Here is a 16,360-nt window from a genome sequence, read left to right on the forward strand (position 1 = left end):
CGGAGTCTGTTCCCCCAGCCCCGAGCTGGGACTACCTCTGCCAGAGCAGGGTAGTGAGGAGGTGTGACCTCCCTCCAAGACTGATGGGGAGGGACGGCCAACCATACTACACGTGGTGGAGAATATGGGCCACTCATCCCTGAAGTAAGGGGAGGCTGCCTGCGTAGACGATCCCTGGGCCCCTAGATACCCATCGCAAGTGGGGCCATGGATTTTGAAAAGTTTCTAAAGTGGTTGGCTGAGACCCACCAGCAGCAACAGGCCGCCCAGCTGCAACAGCAGCAGCAGGCAGCACAGCTCCAGCAGCAGCAAGACCTGCTACAGCAGCTGGCGACCCAGCAGCAGCAACTAATCCAGCCGCTGGCCTCCCGACAGCTGGAACAACAGCGGCAGGGCTTTGAACAGCTGGCTGTTGTTAACCTGCACTCTGGAGGTGGCACCCAAGAGTGGTGCGGGCGCCGTAGCCCCCATGATGCCACTGCAGCTATCTAAAATGGGCCCCATAGGCCACCTGGGCTGTCCCGATAAGGTAGGGCACCACTAGAGTGGCCCACTGTTCCAGGGCCCACCTGGCAGCTGAGGCCACCCGCTCGAAGGTCACATGCAACAGCAATGCCCAAAGATGAAGTGCTCCTTTGGGCAGGTCTGTGCCGCCAAGACCCGGACCCACTGGCCCACCAGCGAACTAGTGACTGTCCTGGTGACGGTAGGAGGGGAACACCTCCAGGGCCTTGTGGACTCCGGGTGTGGACAGACGTTGGTCCGGAGGCGAGGCCATCGGTGGACTAGGGCCATCGGGGAGGCTATCAGGACGTCAGGACGTACCCGAGTATGCGGATCACTCTCACAATAGGTGGACGAACCCATGAGATGGCGGTGGGGGTAGCACCCCGCCTCCCCTATCCCATCATCGTCAGCCGAGACTGGCCGGGATTTAAACAGGTCCTACATACAGCTACCCGGGAGGCCCCTCAGGAACAGACAGGCCTTGAGAGGGGACCACCAGAATCCGCCCCGCCGGCCCTGCCCATCCGACTCCCCAGAAGGTACACCCCGACAACCAGGGCCCGAGGGAAGGGAACCCTGAGCGGCTCGATGACTTTGGTCAGGACCAAAGGGAGGATCCCACCCTCCACTGGGCGTATGAACAGCTGGCGTACATGAATGGGGAGGTCGCAGATCCCCAACAAGCCGGCTGGTGGCCCCACTTTGAATTGACCAAAGACCTCCTGTATCGGGTGGTCCAGGACCCTCGGACCCACGAATCGTGTTCTCAGCTAGTGGTCCCCCGGGCTCATCGGTGGGCGGTGCTACAACTGGCACATGACATCCCGGCCGCCTGCCACCTGGGACAGGCGAAGACGCTTGCCCGAGTCCTCACCCGGTTCTACTGACCAGGGGTGCACGGGGAGGTCCAGGACTACTGCGCTTCCTGCCCCAAGTGTCAACTGACCGCACCTGCTGGTGTCCAAAAGCCCCACTGGTCCCCCTGCCCGTGGTGGGAACACCGTTTGAAAGAATTGCAATGGACCTGGTGGAATCCCTTGCTAAAAGCATGGCTGGACACCAGTATATGCTGGTCATCATGGACTATGCCATATGGTTCCCTGAGGTGATTCCTCTGCGGTCCGTGACCGCCTGGACCATAGCGGCGGAACTGATGAAGGTCTTTGCATGGGTCAGATTGCCGAAAGAAATCCCGACCGACCAGGGCACCAATTTCACCTCCTGCCTGTTAAAGGAAGTCTGCAACCTCCTGGGGGTGAGAAAGCTACAGACCTCCGTGCACCATCCCCAGACAGATGGGTTGGTGGAGCAGTTCAATCGGACCCTGAAAGGGATGCTCAGAAGATTCCCACCTGACCAGCTCCGCTGGTGGGACCAACTAATACCGCCGCTGCTCATGGCCATCTGGGAGGTGCCACAAGCCTCAACCCAATTCTCCCCATTCGAGCTGTTATACAGGCGACAACCCCTGGGCCTGCTCGATCTGATGAGAAAAACATGGGAATGCACCCCATCCATGAGCTAAGGGCTCTTGCAATATGTAACCCAGCTTTGATGCCCTGACGCGGGCTGAGGACCTCGCCCAACAGAACCTTCAGGTGGCACAAGGGGTCCAGGAGGAGGCCTACAATTGGGGGGCCTGGGCCCGAACCTTTAAGGTGCAAGACCAGGTTCTCGTCCTGCTTCCCGCTGAGAGATCCAAACTATTAGCTCGGTGGCAGGGGCCCTATAAGATCTCAAGACAGGTGGGGCCGGTCAATTATGAAGTGAATCAACCAGACCGAAAAAAGACCCGATAGATATACCATGTCAACCTCCTAAAGCCCTGGCGTGAACAGGAAGGGCTGATGATTGCCCCATACCCTTCTGAACCGCAGATGGGACCTGAACTCCCCCTCCCGACCAGGCCTGAGGAACCCATCTTAGGGGACACCCTCGCTGCAGACCAACGAGCCCAAGTCCTCTGCCTCCTGGAAGCGTTCACCCGGACCTTCACGGCTGTGCCAGGGCGAGCCACTGGAATACAGCACACCATCCAGATGGCCCTAGAGGAAGTGATCCATGAGACCACCCGGCCACTCCCGCATCGCATGCTGGGCATGCTGGGCATGCTGGGCAGCAGCTCTGCAGAAAAGGACCTGGGGGTAACAGTGGATAAAAAGCTGGATATGAGTCAGCAGTGTGCCCTGGTTGTCAAGAAGGCTAATGGCATATTGGGCTGCATTAGGAGGGGCATTGCCAGCAGGTCACGGGAAGTGATTATTCCCCTCTATTCGGCATTGGTGAGGCCGCATTTAGAGTATTGTGTCCAGTTTTGGGCCCCCCACTACAAAAAGGATGTGGACAAGTTGGAGAGAGTCCAGCGGAGGGCAACAAAAATGATTAGGGGGCTGGAGCACAGGACTTATGATGAGAGGCTGAGGGAACTGGGCTTGTTTAGTCTGCAAAAGAGAAGAATGAGGGGGATTTGATAGCGGCCTTTAACTACCTGAAAGGGGGTTCCAGGGAGGATGGGGCTAGGCTGTTCTCGGTGGTGGCGGATGACAGAACAAGGAGCAACGGTCTCAAGTTGCAGGGCAGGAGGTCTAGGTTGGACATTAGGAAAAAGTTTTTCACTAGGAGGGTGGTGAAGCACTGGAATGGGTTACCTAGGGAGGTGGTGGAATCTCCATCCTTAGAGGTTTTTAAGCTGAGGCTTGACAAAGCACTGGCTGGGATGGTGTAGCTGAGATTGGTCCTGCTTTGAGCAGGGGGTTGGACTAGATGACCTCCTGAGGTCCCTTCCAACTCTAATATTCTATGATTCTATGATAAGCCATCAAGGAGGAGGTCCGGATAATGCTCGATCTGGGAGTGATCGAGAAGTCGCGGAGCGAATGGCACAGCCCCATCGTGCTCGTCCCAAAGCCTGATGGGACCTGATGTTTCTGCATATCCTTTAGGAGGATCAACACGATCTCGACCTTTGATGCCTACCCCATGCCCCAGGTGGACGAGCTTCTCGAGTGATTGGGAGAAGTCTGATACATTACCACCCTGGACCTAACAAAGGGGTATTGGCAGATTCCGCTGGCGCCAGGATCAAAGGAAAAGACTGTCTCAGCCACTCCCAGAGGATTATACCAATTTACCAGGATGCCCTTCGGCCTCCATGGGGCATCCACGACCTTCCAGTGTCTCATGGACCACCTGCTGCAGGAACATACCAGCTATGTGGTGGCCTACCCTGATGTCGTGGTCTACAGCCAGTGTTGGGAAGACCACCTACCCCGAGTGGCGGTCATCTTGTCGACATTCCGAGATGCAGGGTTGACCGTGACCCCTTGGAAGTGCAAAATCGGATTCCAGGAGACCACCTACCTGGGGTACGTCTTGGGGCAAGGGCTAGTGCGACCCCTGGTGGGAAAGGCCCAAGCCATCTAGGACCAACTGGCACTGACTACGAAGTGACAGGTGAGGCAATTCTTGGGTGTCATCGGCTATTACCGCTGGTTTATTCCTCACTTTGCCTCAATCGCCGCCCCTTTGACGGGGCTCCTGACAAAAGACCAGCGGCAAAGAGTCCCATGGACCCCGGACTGTGACACAGCGTACCACACACTGAAGGGCTGTTTATGCAGAGAGCTGGTCCTGTACAGCCCCAGTTTCACTCAGGACTTTGTGGTCCAGACCGATGCCTCCGCGGTGGGGCTCGGGATGGTCCTCTCCCAGACCACCCAGGGAGAAGAACATCCGGTGCTCTACATTAGCAGGAAGCTGTTCCCCCGGGAGTGGAACTATTCCATGATAGAGAAAGAGGCCCTGGCGGTCAAATGGGCGGTGGAGGCTTTACGATACTACCTGTTAAGATCCACGTTCATGCTGGTGACGGACCATGCACCCCTTAAATGGCTGCAGACTATGAAGGACACGAACGCCCACCTCATGTGTTGGTACCTGGCCCTCCAACCCTTCACGTTCACAGTGCGGCACCATCCGGGTAAGGATAATGCAAATGCGGATGGCCTCTCTCAATTGGGTGAGGGAGGCCTGCCCAGCCCCATAACCTGGGAGCCGGACTTGAGGGGGGGTGGGGGTGGGGGTGTGTGTGTGTGTGTGTGTGCGCGCGCGCTGAGGAGGTGTGGCCTCCCTCCAAGACTGACGGGGAGCAACAGGTTGGACCTGTGTGGGTGAAGCCAGTGACTGCCTGTCTGCCCATCTGGAAGTGAGGGGGCGGGACAGGAAATACAAAAGAGAGGCCCAGGAGCTCAGTTGGCGGCCAGCTCCCAGAGGGGAAGGATGTCCCTCCCGGCTCTCCAGTTCTGCCTGCGGCCTGGTACCCAGGTGAGCTGGCTGAGACCGGGTACCTGGGGAAGCGGACCAGGGCCGGCATCCGGGCGCCAGCGAAGGAGCCGCGTGAGACCTGGGGCCCAGCGGTACCCCCAGATCCACCCATCCTGTTGGACCCGGTGATCCCGAGGGGTGAAGACCTGGAGGAGTTGCCCGACACCAACGCAGAGGATGTGGCCCTACTAGGGCCAGACCTGGAGGAGCTGACCCTGGAATTGGAAGAGGACGATGGCAACCTGGAGGAACTGCCCCTCCCCCCCGCAGATGGCCCTGAAGAGCTGCCCCACCTGCCACCCCCTGACGAGATCGAGGGGTTCTACAACCTGCCCCTGGGCACCTACCCTGACGAGGACGACTGGATGGCAGGATACCAGGTACCCGAGGGACAGGGGGAAGGAAGTAGCCCAGGGGAGGGGCCACATGCTCCGGGGACTGGGGAGCCGCACAGTGACTCAGGATGTTGCGGTTGGGACCCCGCTGACTCCTGGGCGGACCCCGTGGCCAACCCCTCGGCCACTGCTAGGGACCTGAGCTGGGACACAGTGGAGTCGGGTGGGCCTGCGTCCCCCTCCCCCTTCCCTGACCACCCTGGTGGTCTTTAGACTGTTTGCTGCCCCGCCGGGGACCTTTGATCTGTTTGCTGCCCCAACTGGGGGCCTTTGAACTAGCTACAGCTCGGAGACTGTTCCTCAGCCCCGAGCTGGGACTACCCTTGCCAGAGCAGGGTAGTGAGGAGGTGTGGCCTCCCTCCGAGACTGACGGGGAGGGACGGCCAACCATACTACAATCACATATCAAAAATATACAAGATAAATATTCTTAAACCAAACTAAGTTATCCAAAAACATTTTTCTTACTTTATCTATCTGTAAATTTCAAGTTATCATCAATGGCAATACCTTTTCTTTAGTTGTGTGGGTATGGGGAAATTGATGTTTACTGATAAAAATGTAATCCTTCCAAGCCTAATTATTTCCTTAGGTGGGATGCAAGCTGAGCAAGGAAAAATAACCTCATCACTTACCCAGAGCAACTAATCATGCCTGCTTCTCTCCAGCCCCTGAAACTGTTACACCAGAAAAGAACCATGTGTGTACACTCTGAGGAAGGTTACCTGAGAAGTCTGTGCCTACCTCCCACTCATTCAGCTCAGGGCAGGAAAGGACAAGCTTTGCACCCAAACGCCTGTGAGCAGATGTGGTGCTGGAAACGAAAAGTGCTGGATAAGGCACCATGGTTTAAATGCATTTGGACATGCAGAAAGTTGCAGGCACTGGAAAAGAATATTAAAAACAAATAATTCCCTTTGTCCCCGAGTGCTTGATAGAGGGATTCAGAACTTGACAGAAACGTACATTTTATTGGATCTTTCATCCAAACTCTTTACACATTAAGTAATTTAGTTTTACAGCTCAGCTGTGAAGTAGGTATATATTGCTCCTATTTTTGCAAGTAGAGAAAATGAGGTTACGAGGTTAAGTGACTTGTCCAAGGCTACTCACAGTCCTGACGCCTATTTTCTGCTCAGGTCTGTTTATTTTAGTGTATTTTTAAAAGAACTGCCAAGGGTGCCCACAGCGCATTGGTCAGATGCTTTTGTTACACTCCCTATAAATCAGAATAAATATATACAAATAATGGCTGAGTCAATCCCATGAAATTTCAATCCACTTTTTCTCAACAAGAAATGGTTTTAAAACTCCCATTTTCAACTCCAAACTCTTTATACAGGTCTGTAAATCCTCAATCATAAGCTACTTTACACACAGCGGACATTTGAAAAAAAAATGTATTTAGCCTCTCTTTATAGACTGTCACCATCTGTGAACTTGGACTGGAAAGGTTACCTTTCCTTGTCCCTTTCCCATATCCAGTTTTAAACATTTTAAAAAACAATAATTTAGAAAAATAAATATTTTTAAACATTTTAAACTGGGTGGGATAAGGGGCAGAAAGAGGAGACTTGGGAACAAAGGAGACTGTGCTGGGAGCCATGAAGCTGAGGTATTCTGGAGAAAGTGAGCAGTAGAATAGAGGTCAGGTAGGAACTTGAGAGCAGTGTGAGAACTGTGGCCCATCTCTTTTCCCCATTTTGTGACTCTTCTGCTCCTTCCCTTCCCCATACCCTGTATGCCTTCCATACACACATAGAAAAGAGCAACAAGAATGATTCAAGGTCTGAAAGACTTGGATTACAGTGAGAAACTTCAGAAGCTCTCACTATTTAGTTTATCCAAGAGAAGGTTAAAAGGTGACTTGATCAGTCTACAAATACCTACATGGAAAATACAGGTACATGGCTCTTGAATTTAACAGAAAAAGGCATAATGGCATCCAAAGGTTGCAAGTTGAGACTATATAAATTCGGACTAGACATAACACATGAATTTTTATCAGTCAGGGTAATGAACCCCTAAAACAACTTAGCCAGAAATGTGATAGATTCTCCATTCCTTGAAGTCTTTAAAATGAAACAGAAATTATAGTTTTAATGCAGAAGTTACTGTATGAAGTTCCATGGCCTGTGTTGTGCAGGAGATGAGATTGAATGGTCATCGTGGTCTCTTGGTCTTAAAATCTATTAATCTTTAATCTGTGTGTCACACACCCTCATCACCACATCTCTACCTCTCCATGCACCGCTACATACTCTCTGCCTCCATGCCTAACTACCTGAAAGGGAGTTCCAGGGAGGATGGGGCTAGGCTGTTCTCTGTGGTGGCAGATGACCGAACAAGGAGCAACGGTCTCAAGTTGCAGGGCGGGAGGTCTAGGTTGGACATTAGGAAAAAGTTTTTCACTAGGAGGGTGGTGAAGCACTGGAATGGGTTACCTAGAGAGGTGGTGGAATCTTCATCGTTAGAGGTTTTTAAGCTGAGGCTTGACAAAACCCTGGCTGGGATGATATAGCTGAAGTTAGTCCTGCTTTGAGCAGGGGGTTGGACTAGATGACCTCCTGAGGTCCCTTCCAACTCTAATATTCTATGATCTATGCCAAGGACTCCCCTTCTGTACCAGCTGTAGACTCCCTTATACAAAGGGAATCCTTAGGTAATCAGTGAACCTGTTTTTTAGCTGCTTTCCACCATCAGAGAAGCAAAACAGTCAGGATGAGGGCTAGAATCCATCCACATGTATTCTACCTATCTTCAAGTTTTCAAAGGTGCCTATTACCATGTTATTTAAGCATAGATATAACTGAAGTCTTACCAGATATACAAATATCTAATTAAAAAGCTAATATACCTAGGTATATAAATTTCCTATGCCTCGGTCATGTTCCAAATTTAGACTTCTCTTTATATACACTGCAAACCACCTAACACCCTTATGAAAAACATGAAGTGAAAATGGCAATACTAAACCAATATTATAGTGTGTGTTGCGGTAGTGCGTAGGAGCTTGTCATGGACCAGGATCCCGCTGTGCTAGGCACTGCACAAAACCATAACAAAAAAGACTATCCATGCCTCAAACAGCTTACAATCTAAGCAATATATTGGCTTTTAAAAGTATAAGATGTCCACCATCACATTCTGAAAATTTCTTAAAGACCTTGATCCAAAAACAATATTTTACAACACCAGGGGCCTCATCTCACACATCCAGCATGATTAAGGCTTTAGTCTGAAGTAGACTAGGAATGGAAGATCAGAGGCTGGTGTCCCTACAAGGGCATACTTAATGTTATGCAGACAGATATTTCTATTCTCCTGGTGCGCGCGCGTGCGTGCATGTGTACTAATGAATGTTTTTTAAGATTTGTGTCACAATTATATTGACATTCTGGCAGACCAGGTGCCAGCTCATGTCAAGGCCCCAGACCTCACTAAACACTGACAAATGCATAGCTGGAAACCAGTCTGGTTCATCTGTGTGTTAACATCTATTTTAACAACACTAAGGTGGTATGAATGTGTTTAGACCTTATGAATGGCTTGTAGCACGTGGCATGTATTAGTCTTATTTATTTGTAACCTGTGTTATAGAACAATGGCAAAGATTTGCATTGTAAACCTCTAATTGTGTAACTCACTATACATAAAAATCATGAATTAAAGAAAAAAAACGAGTTCCGTGGCACTTTAAAGACTAACAAATTTAATTTTAGCAGGCATAAGCTTTTGTGAGGCTCAGCTCACTTCGTCAGATGCAGAGGTAGAAATGAATTAAAAAGCTCATCCTGCACAAAAGAAGGCCCATTAAAAAGCAAATGACCCATTGTCATTGTGAAGCATCAAAGGACAGAGATTTTGTTGATTGCATTCCTCATCCTCCCTCCGGAGAAGGGAGACCTGCAGATAAACTCATCTCATAAGCATAAAAATCCCTGACAAAGAGAAACTTGGCACTTCTTGCTCCTTGGACTCTAAAGGGGCAAGAATTGCTAAGCATTAGCAAAAGACTGTTTTGCCTGGGTTAGCCCCAAAGGACATATAGAGACTGTTTATGATAGAAATTTCTCTTCTCTTTTGAAACTCAAGATTGATACTCACTTGTGTACGTTACCTGCTTCAACCTTGCCTGGATGGCAAGATAGACTGGAATGCCCCAAGGGACTGTCTATGACTCCATGGTAAGATTGTTATAGTGCTTTAGCAGTTCATATTATTACTAAATTGCTGAAATTTAATTCTAGAACATACAACCAGTTTGGGGTTTTTGCCCTGCTTCTTGACAATCTGCCCTGAAGCTGGCACTCATATTTGTGAGTCACTTCAGACAGTGTGACATAGATATTTAATCTAAATATGATTTCTGCATTTTTAATGTTTGTTGCTATTCAATAATACACTGGATGGTGTGGGGGGCGCGCGGAGGGAGGATTTGGAATTGCAGCTTTAACTGCAAGTTAACCAAGTGATAATGTTTTTGTAATAAATTACTTAAAGGCTTATGGCACTTAATAGTCACTTGGTAGTGACAATATCTGAGAAGGATGAGACCAGGCCTGTCAAAACCATGAATATTCTTCCCGAGCCAGAATTGTTAGTAATCACAGCCCTGATTCTATATTTGCATCTGCACAGACCTCTATGCCTGTACAGAGCTTATTGAAGTCAATGGAGCTCTGCACAAGTGAGTTTGCTCACATGGATATTGTTGCAGGACGGCAACCTATGAGTTCATTCTTCCCACGCTCCCACGACAAGCTAAACTACATGCACAGTCATGGACATAAGATGGGTTTCACCTGGAGCTGTGTCTGATATTTTGTAAATGTTGTCTATGTTTTACAAGTGTGAGCACGGCAACCGATTCAGTACTGATGGCTGTTTCTTTGCCTCACTTTCATTATTTGGATACTGCACTTAAGGCACATACAAAATTAAAATGGGGAGGAGGCGTGAAGGAGTCACCAGGTGACATCTGAAAGAAAAGAAGCCTAAATGAGAGCTCTGCAACAGGAACTTAATAAGCCTGGTCATATCAAAGCATATAACTGAAGCTACAAAGGCAAATTAGTCAACTAATTGCTTGAGCAAACACTGTCATGTGTAAGTAGTTATGATTTCCTGCAATGTATGGTTTGTAATGTTTTGGTCTCTATTCCCATCAAGTCAGGTTATTGAGTGACAGAATTCTTCTGCAAAATACATTTTTGTGGGGGCTAGAGGGGAATGTCTTCAATGCTAAGAGAAACCTACAAAAAAGTTAACAGTTGCAAGGTACATAAACAAAACACAAGCAAAAAGGAAAAAGTGAGCATACAGGATGTTTTATAGACTTGAATCGAACCTGCACTAGAGTTCCCAGGGTTGTGAAGGGAGTGGTTTCTTGGGGACATAACCATGCAGATGGAAGGAATTCAATCTCACCAAGCTGCTGAGTAGAAGCTGAACCACTGTGCAGCCATCACTATAACCTTAACGCTGCAGTTAATCCTATTGCTGTGTCCACATCCCTACTCTTCATGGAGTGATGATTGGTGGGTCCACATTGGATATTGGATCTGCTATTATTTTGCTCCTCCCCATACCTATCCCTCTGCCTCCATACCTCAAAACCTTGCTGTGTAGGGATATAAAGGGAGTCACTGAGAATGGGGCTCACACTGTATAGTGGATGCAGATACAAAGAACAGACCTGACCCACAAAATCTGCCCCACAGCCTATGTATCAGAACCACACTAGGTCCACTACAAGTGGGACCTTCCATTGTAACGGAAGACAGAGCTGGATTTTCTCCTTGAAAACAATCATATAAGAGTTTGAGTGAGAAGTCACAGGAGATAAAGGGACAGTAAGGCAGGGATAAATTAGAACCAGATATAACATGGGAGGCTGTTACTAAAGGATGCAAAAGCATGCAGGATAAGAAGCAAATGGATAGCCAAAGAGTACGTTTGGATCCCTTGCTTAAAGCAGGAGAGAAATGCTTCAGTCTTCACTGGAAAAAAAAAAAAGAAAATTAACAGAACACTTAATGCAATACTAATTAACAGGGAGGGAAAGGCCACAGGGCAAAACTACTTAATATATTCAATAAGCAGGGCCTAGGGAAACTCTCAACCCTAGAAATTGGCAAAAGCTGTATCAGAAAACAGGGTTACTTACCAGTAACTGTTGTTCCTCGAGATGTGTTGCTCATATCCATTCCATGATAGGTGTGTGCGCGCCCTGTGCACAGATTCCCGGAACTTTTCTCCCTTAGCTGTCACTGTAGGGTCGGCTCAGGCACCCTCTGGAGTACCACGCTCATGCTGCGGTACATAGGGTGCCGCCGACCCTGCGGCCTCTCAGTCCCTTCTTTCTGCCGACTCCAACAGTCGGGACGGAGGGTGGGTGTGGAATGGATATGAGCAAGACATCTCAAAGAACAACAGTTACTGGTAAGTAACCCTGTTTTCTCTCTTCGAGTGATTGCTCATATCCGTTCCATGATAGGTGATTAAATAGCCATACATTGGAGGTGGGTAGGAGTCAATGGTGAGCTGCTCTCAACAGCACGGCCCTGCCGAATTTCGCGTCCTCCCTCGCCTGCTGTACGATGGTGTAGTGGGACACGAAGGTGTGGACCGACGACCAGGTCGCTGCTCTGCAGATGTCCTGCAGGGGCACTCCTCCCAGGAAGGCCGCAGATGAGGCCTGGGCTTTGGTTGAGTGCACTGTCACAGCTCCTGGAAGCGGCACCTTCTCCCGCTCGTAGCAGGTCCTGATGCAGGGGATGATCCAGTTGGAGATGCGCTGGGTGGAGAGAAGTGAGCCCTTCATCCGGTCCGCCACTGCCATGAACAGCTGCGTTGACTTTCAGAATAGCCTGGTCCCCTCGATGTAGAAGGCCAAGGCTCGTCTGACGTCCAGCGAGTGCCATCTCCGCTCCTCCTCCGAATCGTGTGGTTTGGGAAAGAACACGGGGAGGAAGATATTCTGGTTATAATGGAACTGAGAACCTTAGGCAGGAAGGCTGGGTGGGGCCTCAGTTGGACCTTATCTTTATAAAAGATAGTGTAGGGGGGCTCCGAGGTTAAAGCTCTGAGTTCGGAGACCCTCCTAGCTGATGTATTGGCCACCAGGAAGGCTACCTTCCAAGAGAGGACGAGCAGCGGGCATGTGGCCATGGGCTCGAAGGGGGGGTCCTGACAACATGGCGAGGACCAGGTTTAAATCCCAGGGAGGCACCGGGTCATGGACCTGGTGATACAGCCTCTCCACCCCTTTGAGGAACCTAGCTGACATGGGGTGAGAGAACAGGGTATGCCCTTCCACCAGCTGGTGGAAGGCTGAGATAGCCGCCAGGTGCACCCTCAGGGAAGCCAGTGCTAAACTCTGGAGCTTCAAGTGGAGCAAGTACTCCAAGATCACCTGTATGGGCGAACCGGGCGGTGGGATACCCCGGGACTCCGCCCAACAGGTAAAACGCTTCCACTTGGCCCGGTACACAACCTGAGTGGAAGGTTTTCTGCTGCCCAGCAGAATTCATTGGACCTGCGTCGAGCAGGCTCTTTCTCCCTCCGTCAGCCAGAGTCTCCATGCTGTCAGGTGGAGGGAGTCCAGGTCCGGGTGCAGCAGGCGACCCTGGTCCTGTGAGAGCAAGTTATGACGTCTCGGGAGCGGGATCGGCCTGTTGATGGAGAGGTCGAGCAGCATAGTGTACCAGTGCTGCCACGGCCAGACTGGTGCAATCAATATCATGTCCGCCCTGTCCCTCTTTATTTTCAAAAGTACCCTGGGCAGGAGCGGAATGGGGGGGAACGCATAGTGAAGGGTCCCCTTCCAATCTATGAGGAACGCATCGGAGAGGGAGCCTGGCTTGCGACCCCGCAGCGAGCAGAACCTCGGGCACTTCCTGTTCCAGGATGATGCAAACAGGTCCAGTTGGGGAACCCCCCCACTTCCGGAAGATTGAAGCCACTACCTCCGGATGTAGTGACCAGTCATGGTGGGGTAGGAACGACCTGCTGAGGCGGTCCGCCTCGTCGTTCCTGACCCCCGGGAGGTGAGAGGCAGACATGTGAAAATCGTGCCTCACTGCAAGGTCCCAAAGAAGAGTAGCCTCCTGGCAAAGAGCCGAGGAGCACGCTCCCCCCATCTGTTTATGTAAAACATGGCCACCGTGTTGTCCGTAAGGACCTGGATGAATACCTTGCAGGCCAAGCGGACTGCCCTGAGCTCTCTGACATTTATATGGAGAGCCCTCTCGTCTGGTGACCATAGCCCTTGGGTGCTCAGCTCCTTGCTGATGTGGCCCCCCCCCCCAACCCTCAACTGAGGCATCTGTTATCAGGGTCACCGAGGGGGCCAAGTCTCTGAAGGGAATGCCCCACAGAACCTCCCCGGGGTCCCTCCACCAGTCCAGGGAGGATAGTACCTAGGCGGGAACTATGACCATCTTGTTCTGTTGATGTCTGGCCGGGGCATAGACTGAGGTCAGCCACCCTTGGAGAGACCTGAGCTTGAGGCGAGCTAGCCTCACCACATAAGAACACGCCGCCATGTGTCCCAACAGCTGAAGGCAGTGCCTGGCTGTCAAGATGGGGGACTTGTGCAGATCGTTGATTATGGCGGCCATGGTCTCGAACTGAGTTTGAGGGAGGAAAGCTCTGGCTTGGGTGGCATCCAATGTGGCCCCCATGAACTCTATGCGCTGCATCGGGGTAGGAGTAGACTTCTGCTTGTTGATGAGCAGCCCCAGTCTGGTGCATGTGGCGCAGGTAAGAGCCAGGCTGTTCCTCACATGGGCCCTGGACTTGCCCCAGATCAGCCAATTGTCCAGGTAGGGGAATATCTGGACCCCTCTGCGGCACAGGTGGGCCACTACTACTGCCATGCATTTCGTAAACACCCTTGACGCGGACGAAAGGCCAAAGGGTAGGGCTGTAAACTGGCAGTGGCATCCAGCTACCATAAACCTTAAGAACTTTCTGTGACCTGGAAGGATAGTGATATGAAAATACGCGTCCTTCAGGTCAAGGGTGGCATACCAGTCCCCTGGATCTAGGGCAGGAATAATGGGCGCTAGGGAAACCATACGAAACTTGGTGCCTCTGACAAATTTGTTCAGACATCTGAGGTCCAGAATCAGCCTCAGGCCCCCCTTGGCCTTGGGGATTAGGAAGTACCTTGAGTAGAACCCCCTTCCTCGTTCCTGTGGAAGAACCTCTTCTACCGCACCGAGAGTGAGGAGGGAATTGACCTCCTGCATGAGGAGTTGGTCGTGAGAGGGGTCCCTGAAGAGGGACTGGGTAGGGGAAGAGTTGGGGGGGAAAGCCATAAGTTGTAAGGCATAGTCCCTGAGGACTATGCCAAGAACCCATTGGTCCGTGGTAATGGCTTCCCATTCAGCGTAGTAAGGCCGAAGCCTGTGGGAAAATAACTTGGAGCGATCCAGTGGGAACGGAGGAGTGCCACCCTCGTGCACCCCATCAAAGTATTTTATTGTTAGTGTTGCCCTTGCCTGGGCCTTGCTGAGACCCCGTGGGGGGCCCTTGGCGGTCGCGGCGACTGGGCACCCGGTACCGATCCCGACCCCTCCTAGGCTGGGCGGGTCTGGGGGGCAGCCTTGGTGGAAGCTGCGGTTGCCTCTGGACCTGAGGGGTGTATAGCCCTAGGGAACTCAGGGTGGCTCGTGAGTCCTTTAGGGCGTTGAGCTTCTCGTCCGTCCTCTCGGAGAAGAGGCCGGTGCAATCAAAGGGGAGGTCCTGTATTGATTGTTGGACCTCCTGGGACAGGCCAGAAACTTGTAACCAAGAGCAGTGGCGCATGGCAATGGCCGAAGTGACTGCCCTGCTAGCAGCATCCGCTGCATCACTAGCTGCCTTAAGTGCCGCCTTAGCCACAGCCACCCTTCCTGCGACACCGTGGCAAAGTCAGCGGCCTGGTCCGGGGGCAACCCCGAGGAGAACCTCTTTAGAGAGGACCAGAGGTTCAAATTGTACTTCCCCATGAGGGCCTGATGGTTTGCTACCCTCAGCTGTAGGGCCGCAGGGGAGTACATTTTACGCCCGAAAAGGTCCAGCTTTTTGCTGTCATCTTTTGGGGTGCTGCCCTGGCCACCCTGGCGATCCTGCGGTTCACTGCATCCACTACGAGCGAACCTGGGGCGGGGTGCGTGTAAAGAAACTCAAACTCCTCCTTAGGCACATAGTACTTGCGCTCAGCGCCTTCCGAAGTGGGGGCCACTGAAGAGGGGGTCTGTCAGAGGGCCTTGGCTATCCTCATCACCCGCTCGTGAACCGGGAGGGTCAGTCGTGATGGGCCTGCTCCTTCAGAGACCCTGAAGAGGGGTCCTCCTCCTCCTCTGACAGTTCTTTAATCTTGAGCCCAAGATTATCCGCTACTCTCCTCAGGAGGTCCTGGTGGGCCCGAAAGTCAAAGAGGGGGGCCTTGTGGTCCCTGGCCACCACCTCACACGGAGAGGAGGAGGAGGATTGTGGAAGGGCCCCTGTAGAGGGTCCTTCCTCTGGGTCAGACCCCTCCTCCGAGGGGTGGCTCTCCTGTGGACAGGTCGGTGGGGGTGCTGGTTGGGCCACCGAGGAGTGAACAGAGGCAGTCCCTTGACCCATCTGTGTCCCGCAGAGCCCCCAATATGACCATTGCCAGTGCCCCTGGGGCCATACGGGTGCCTGCAGTGGAACATGCTGGGTCAATTCCAGGCGGCCCCCCTTGGAGCCCGAGCCGCTTGACCTATGCTTATGGGTGGAATGGGAGCAGCTCCAGGACGATGAAGATCTCCGTTGCCGGTGAGGAGAGGGGCTGCTGGAGGAGCTGTAGCTGGAATGGCCACTCTGCCTGGAAGACTTGCGGCGACACTTCCCAGATTTCAAATGGGAGCGGTGACACCGGTGTCGTTGCGACTCTGACCTGGAACGCGACTTGTCACGCGGTGCCGAAACGGTCGGTGCCGGGGGAGGCGGCATTGGGGAACGTCAAGCTGGGCTCCGCACCGGGGTACCGGAGCCCAAACTATGGTCTCCGCTCGAGGCGGAACTGTAGCGCCTTCGCCTCAAGCGCTTGTCCTTCGACTGCCCTCGGTGCTGTGAGGCTCAACGACTTGGGGTCGGAGCTGGGACGGGAGACCGCA

The sequence above is a fragment of the Emydura macquarii genome, unplaced genomic scaffold, assembly GCF_026122565.2.
Source record: "Emydura macquarii macquarii isolate MOO-44397 ecotype Brisbane River unplaced genomic scaffold, CSIRO-AGI_Emac_v2 contig_67, whole genome shotgun sequence".
In the NCBI taxonomy this organism is placed as follows: Eukaryota; Metazoa; Chordata; order Testudines; family Chelidae; genus Emydura; species Emydura macquarii.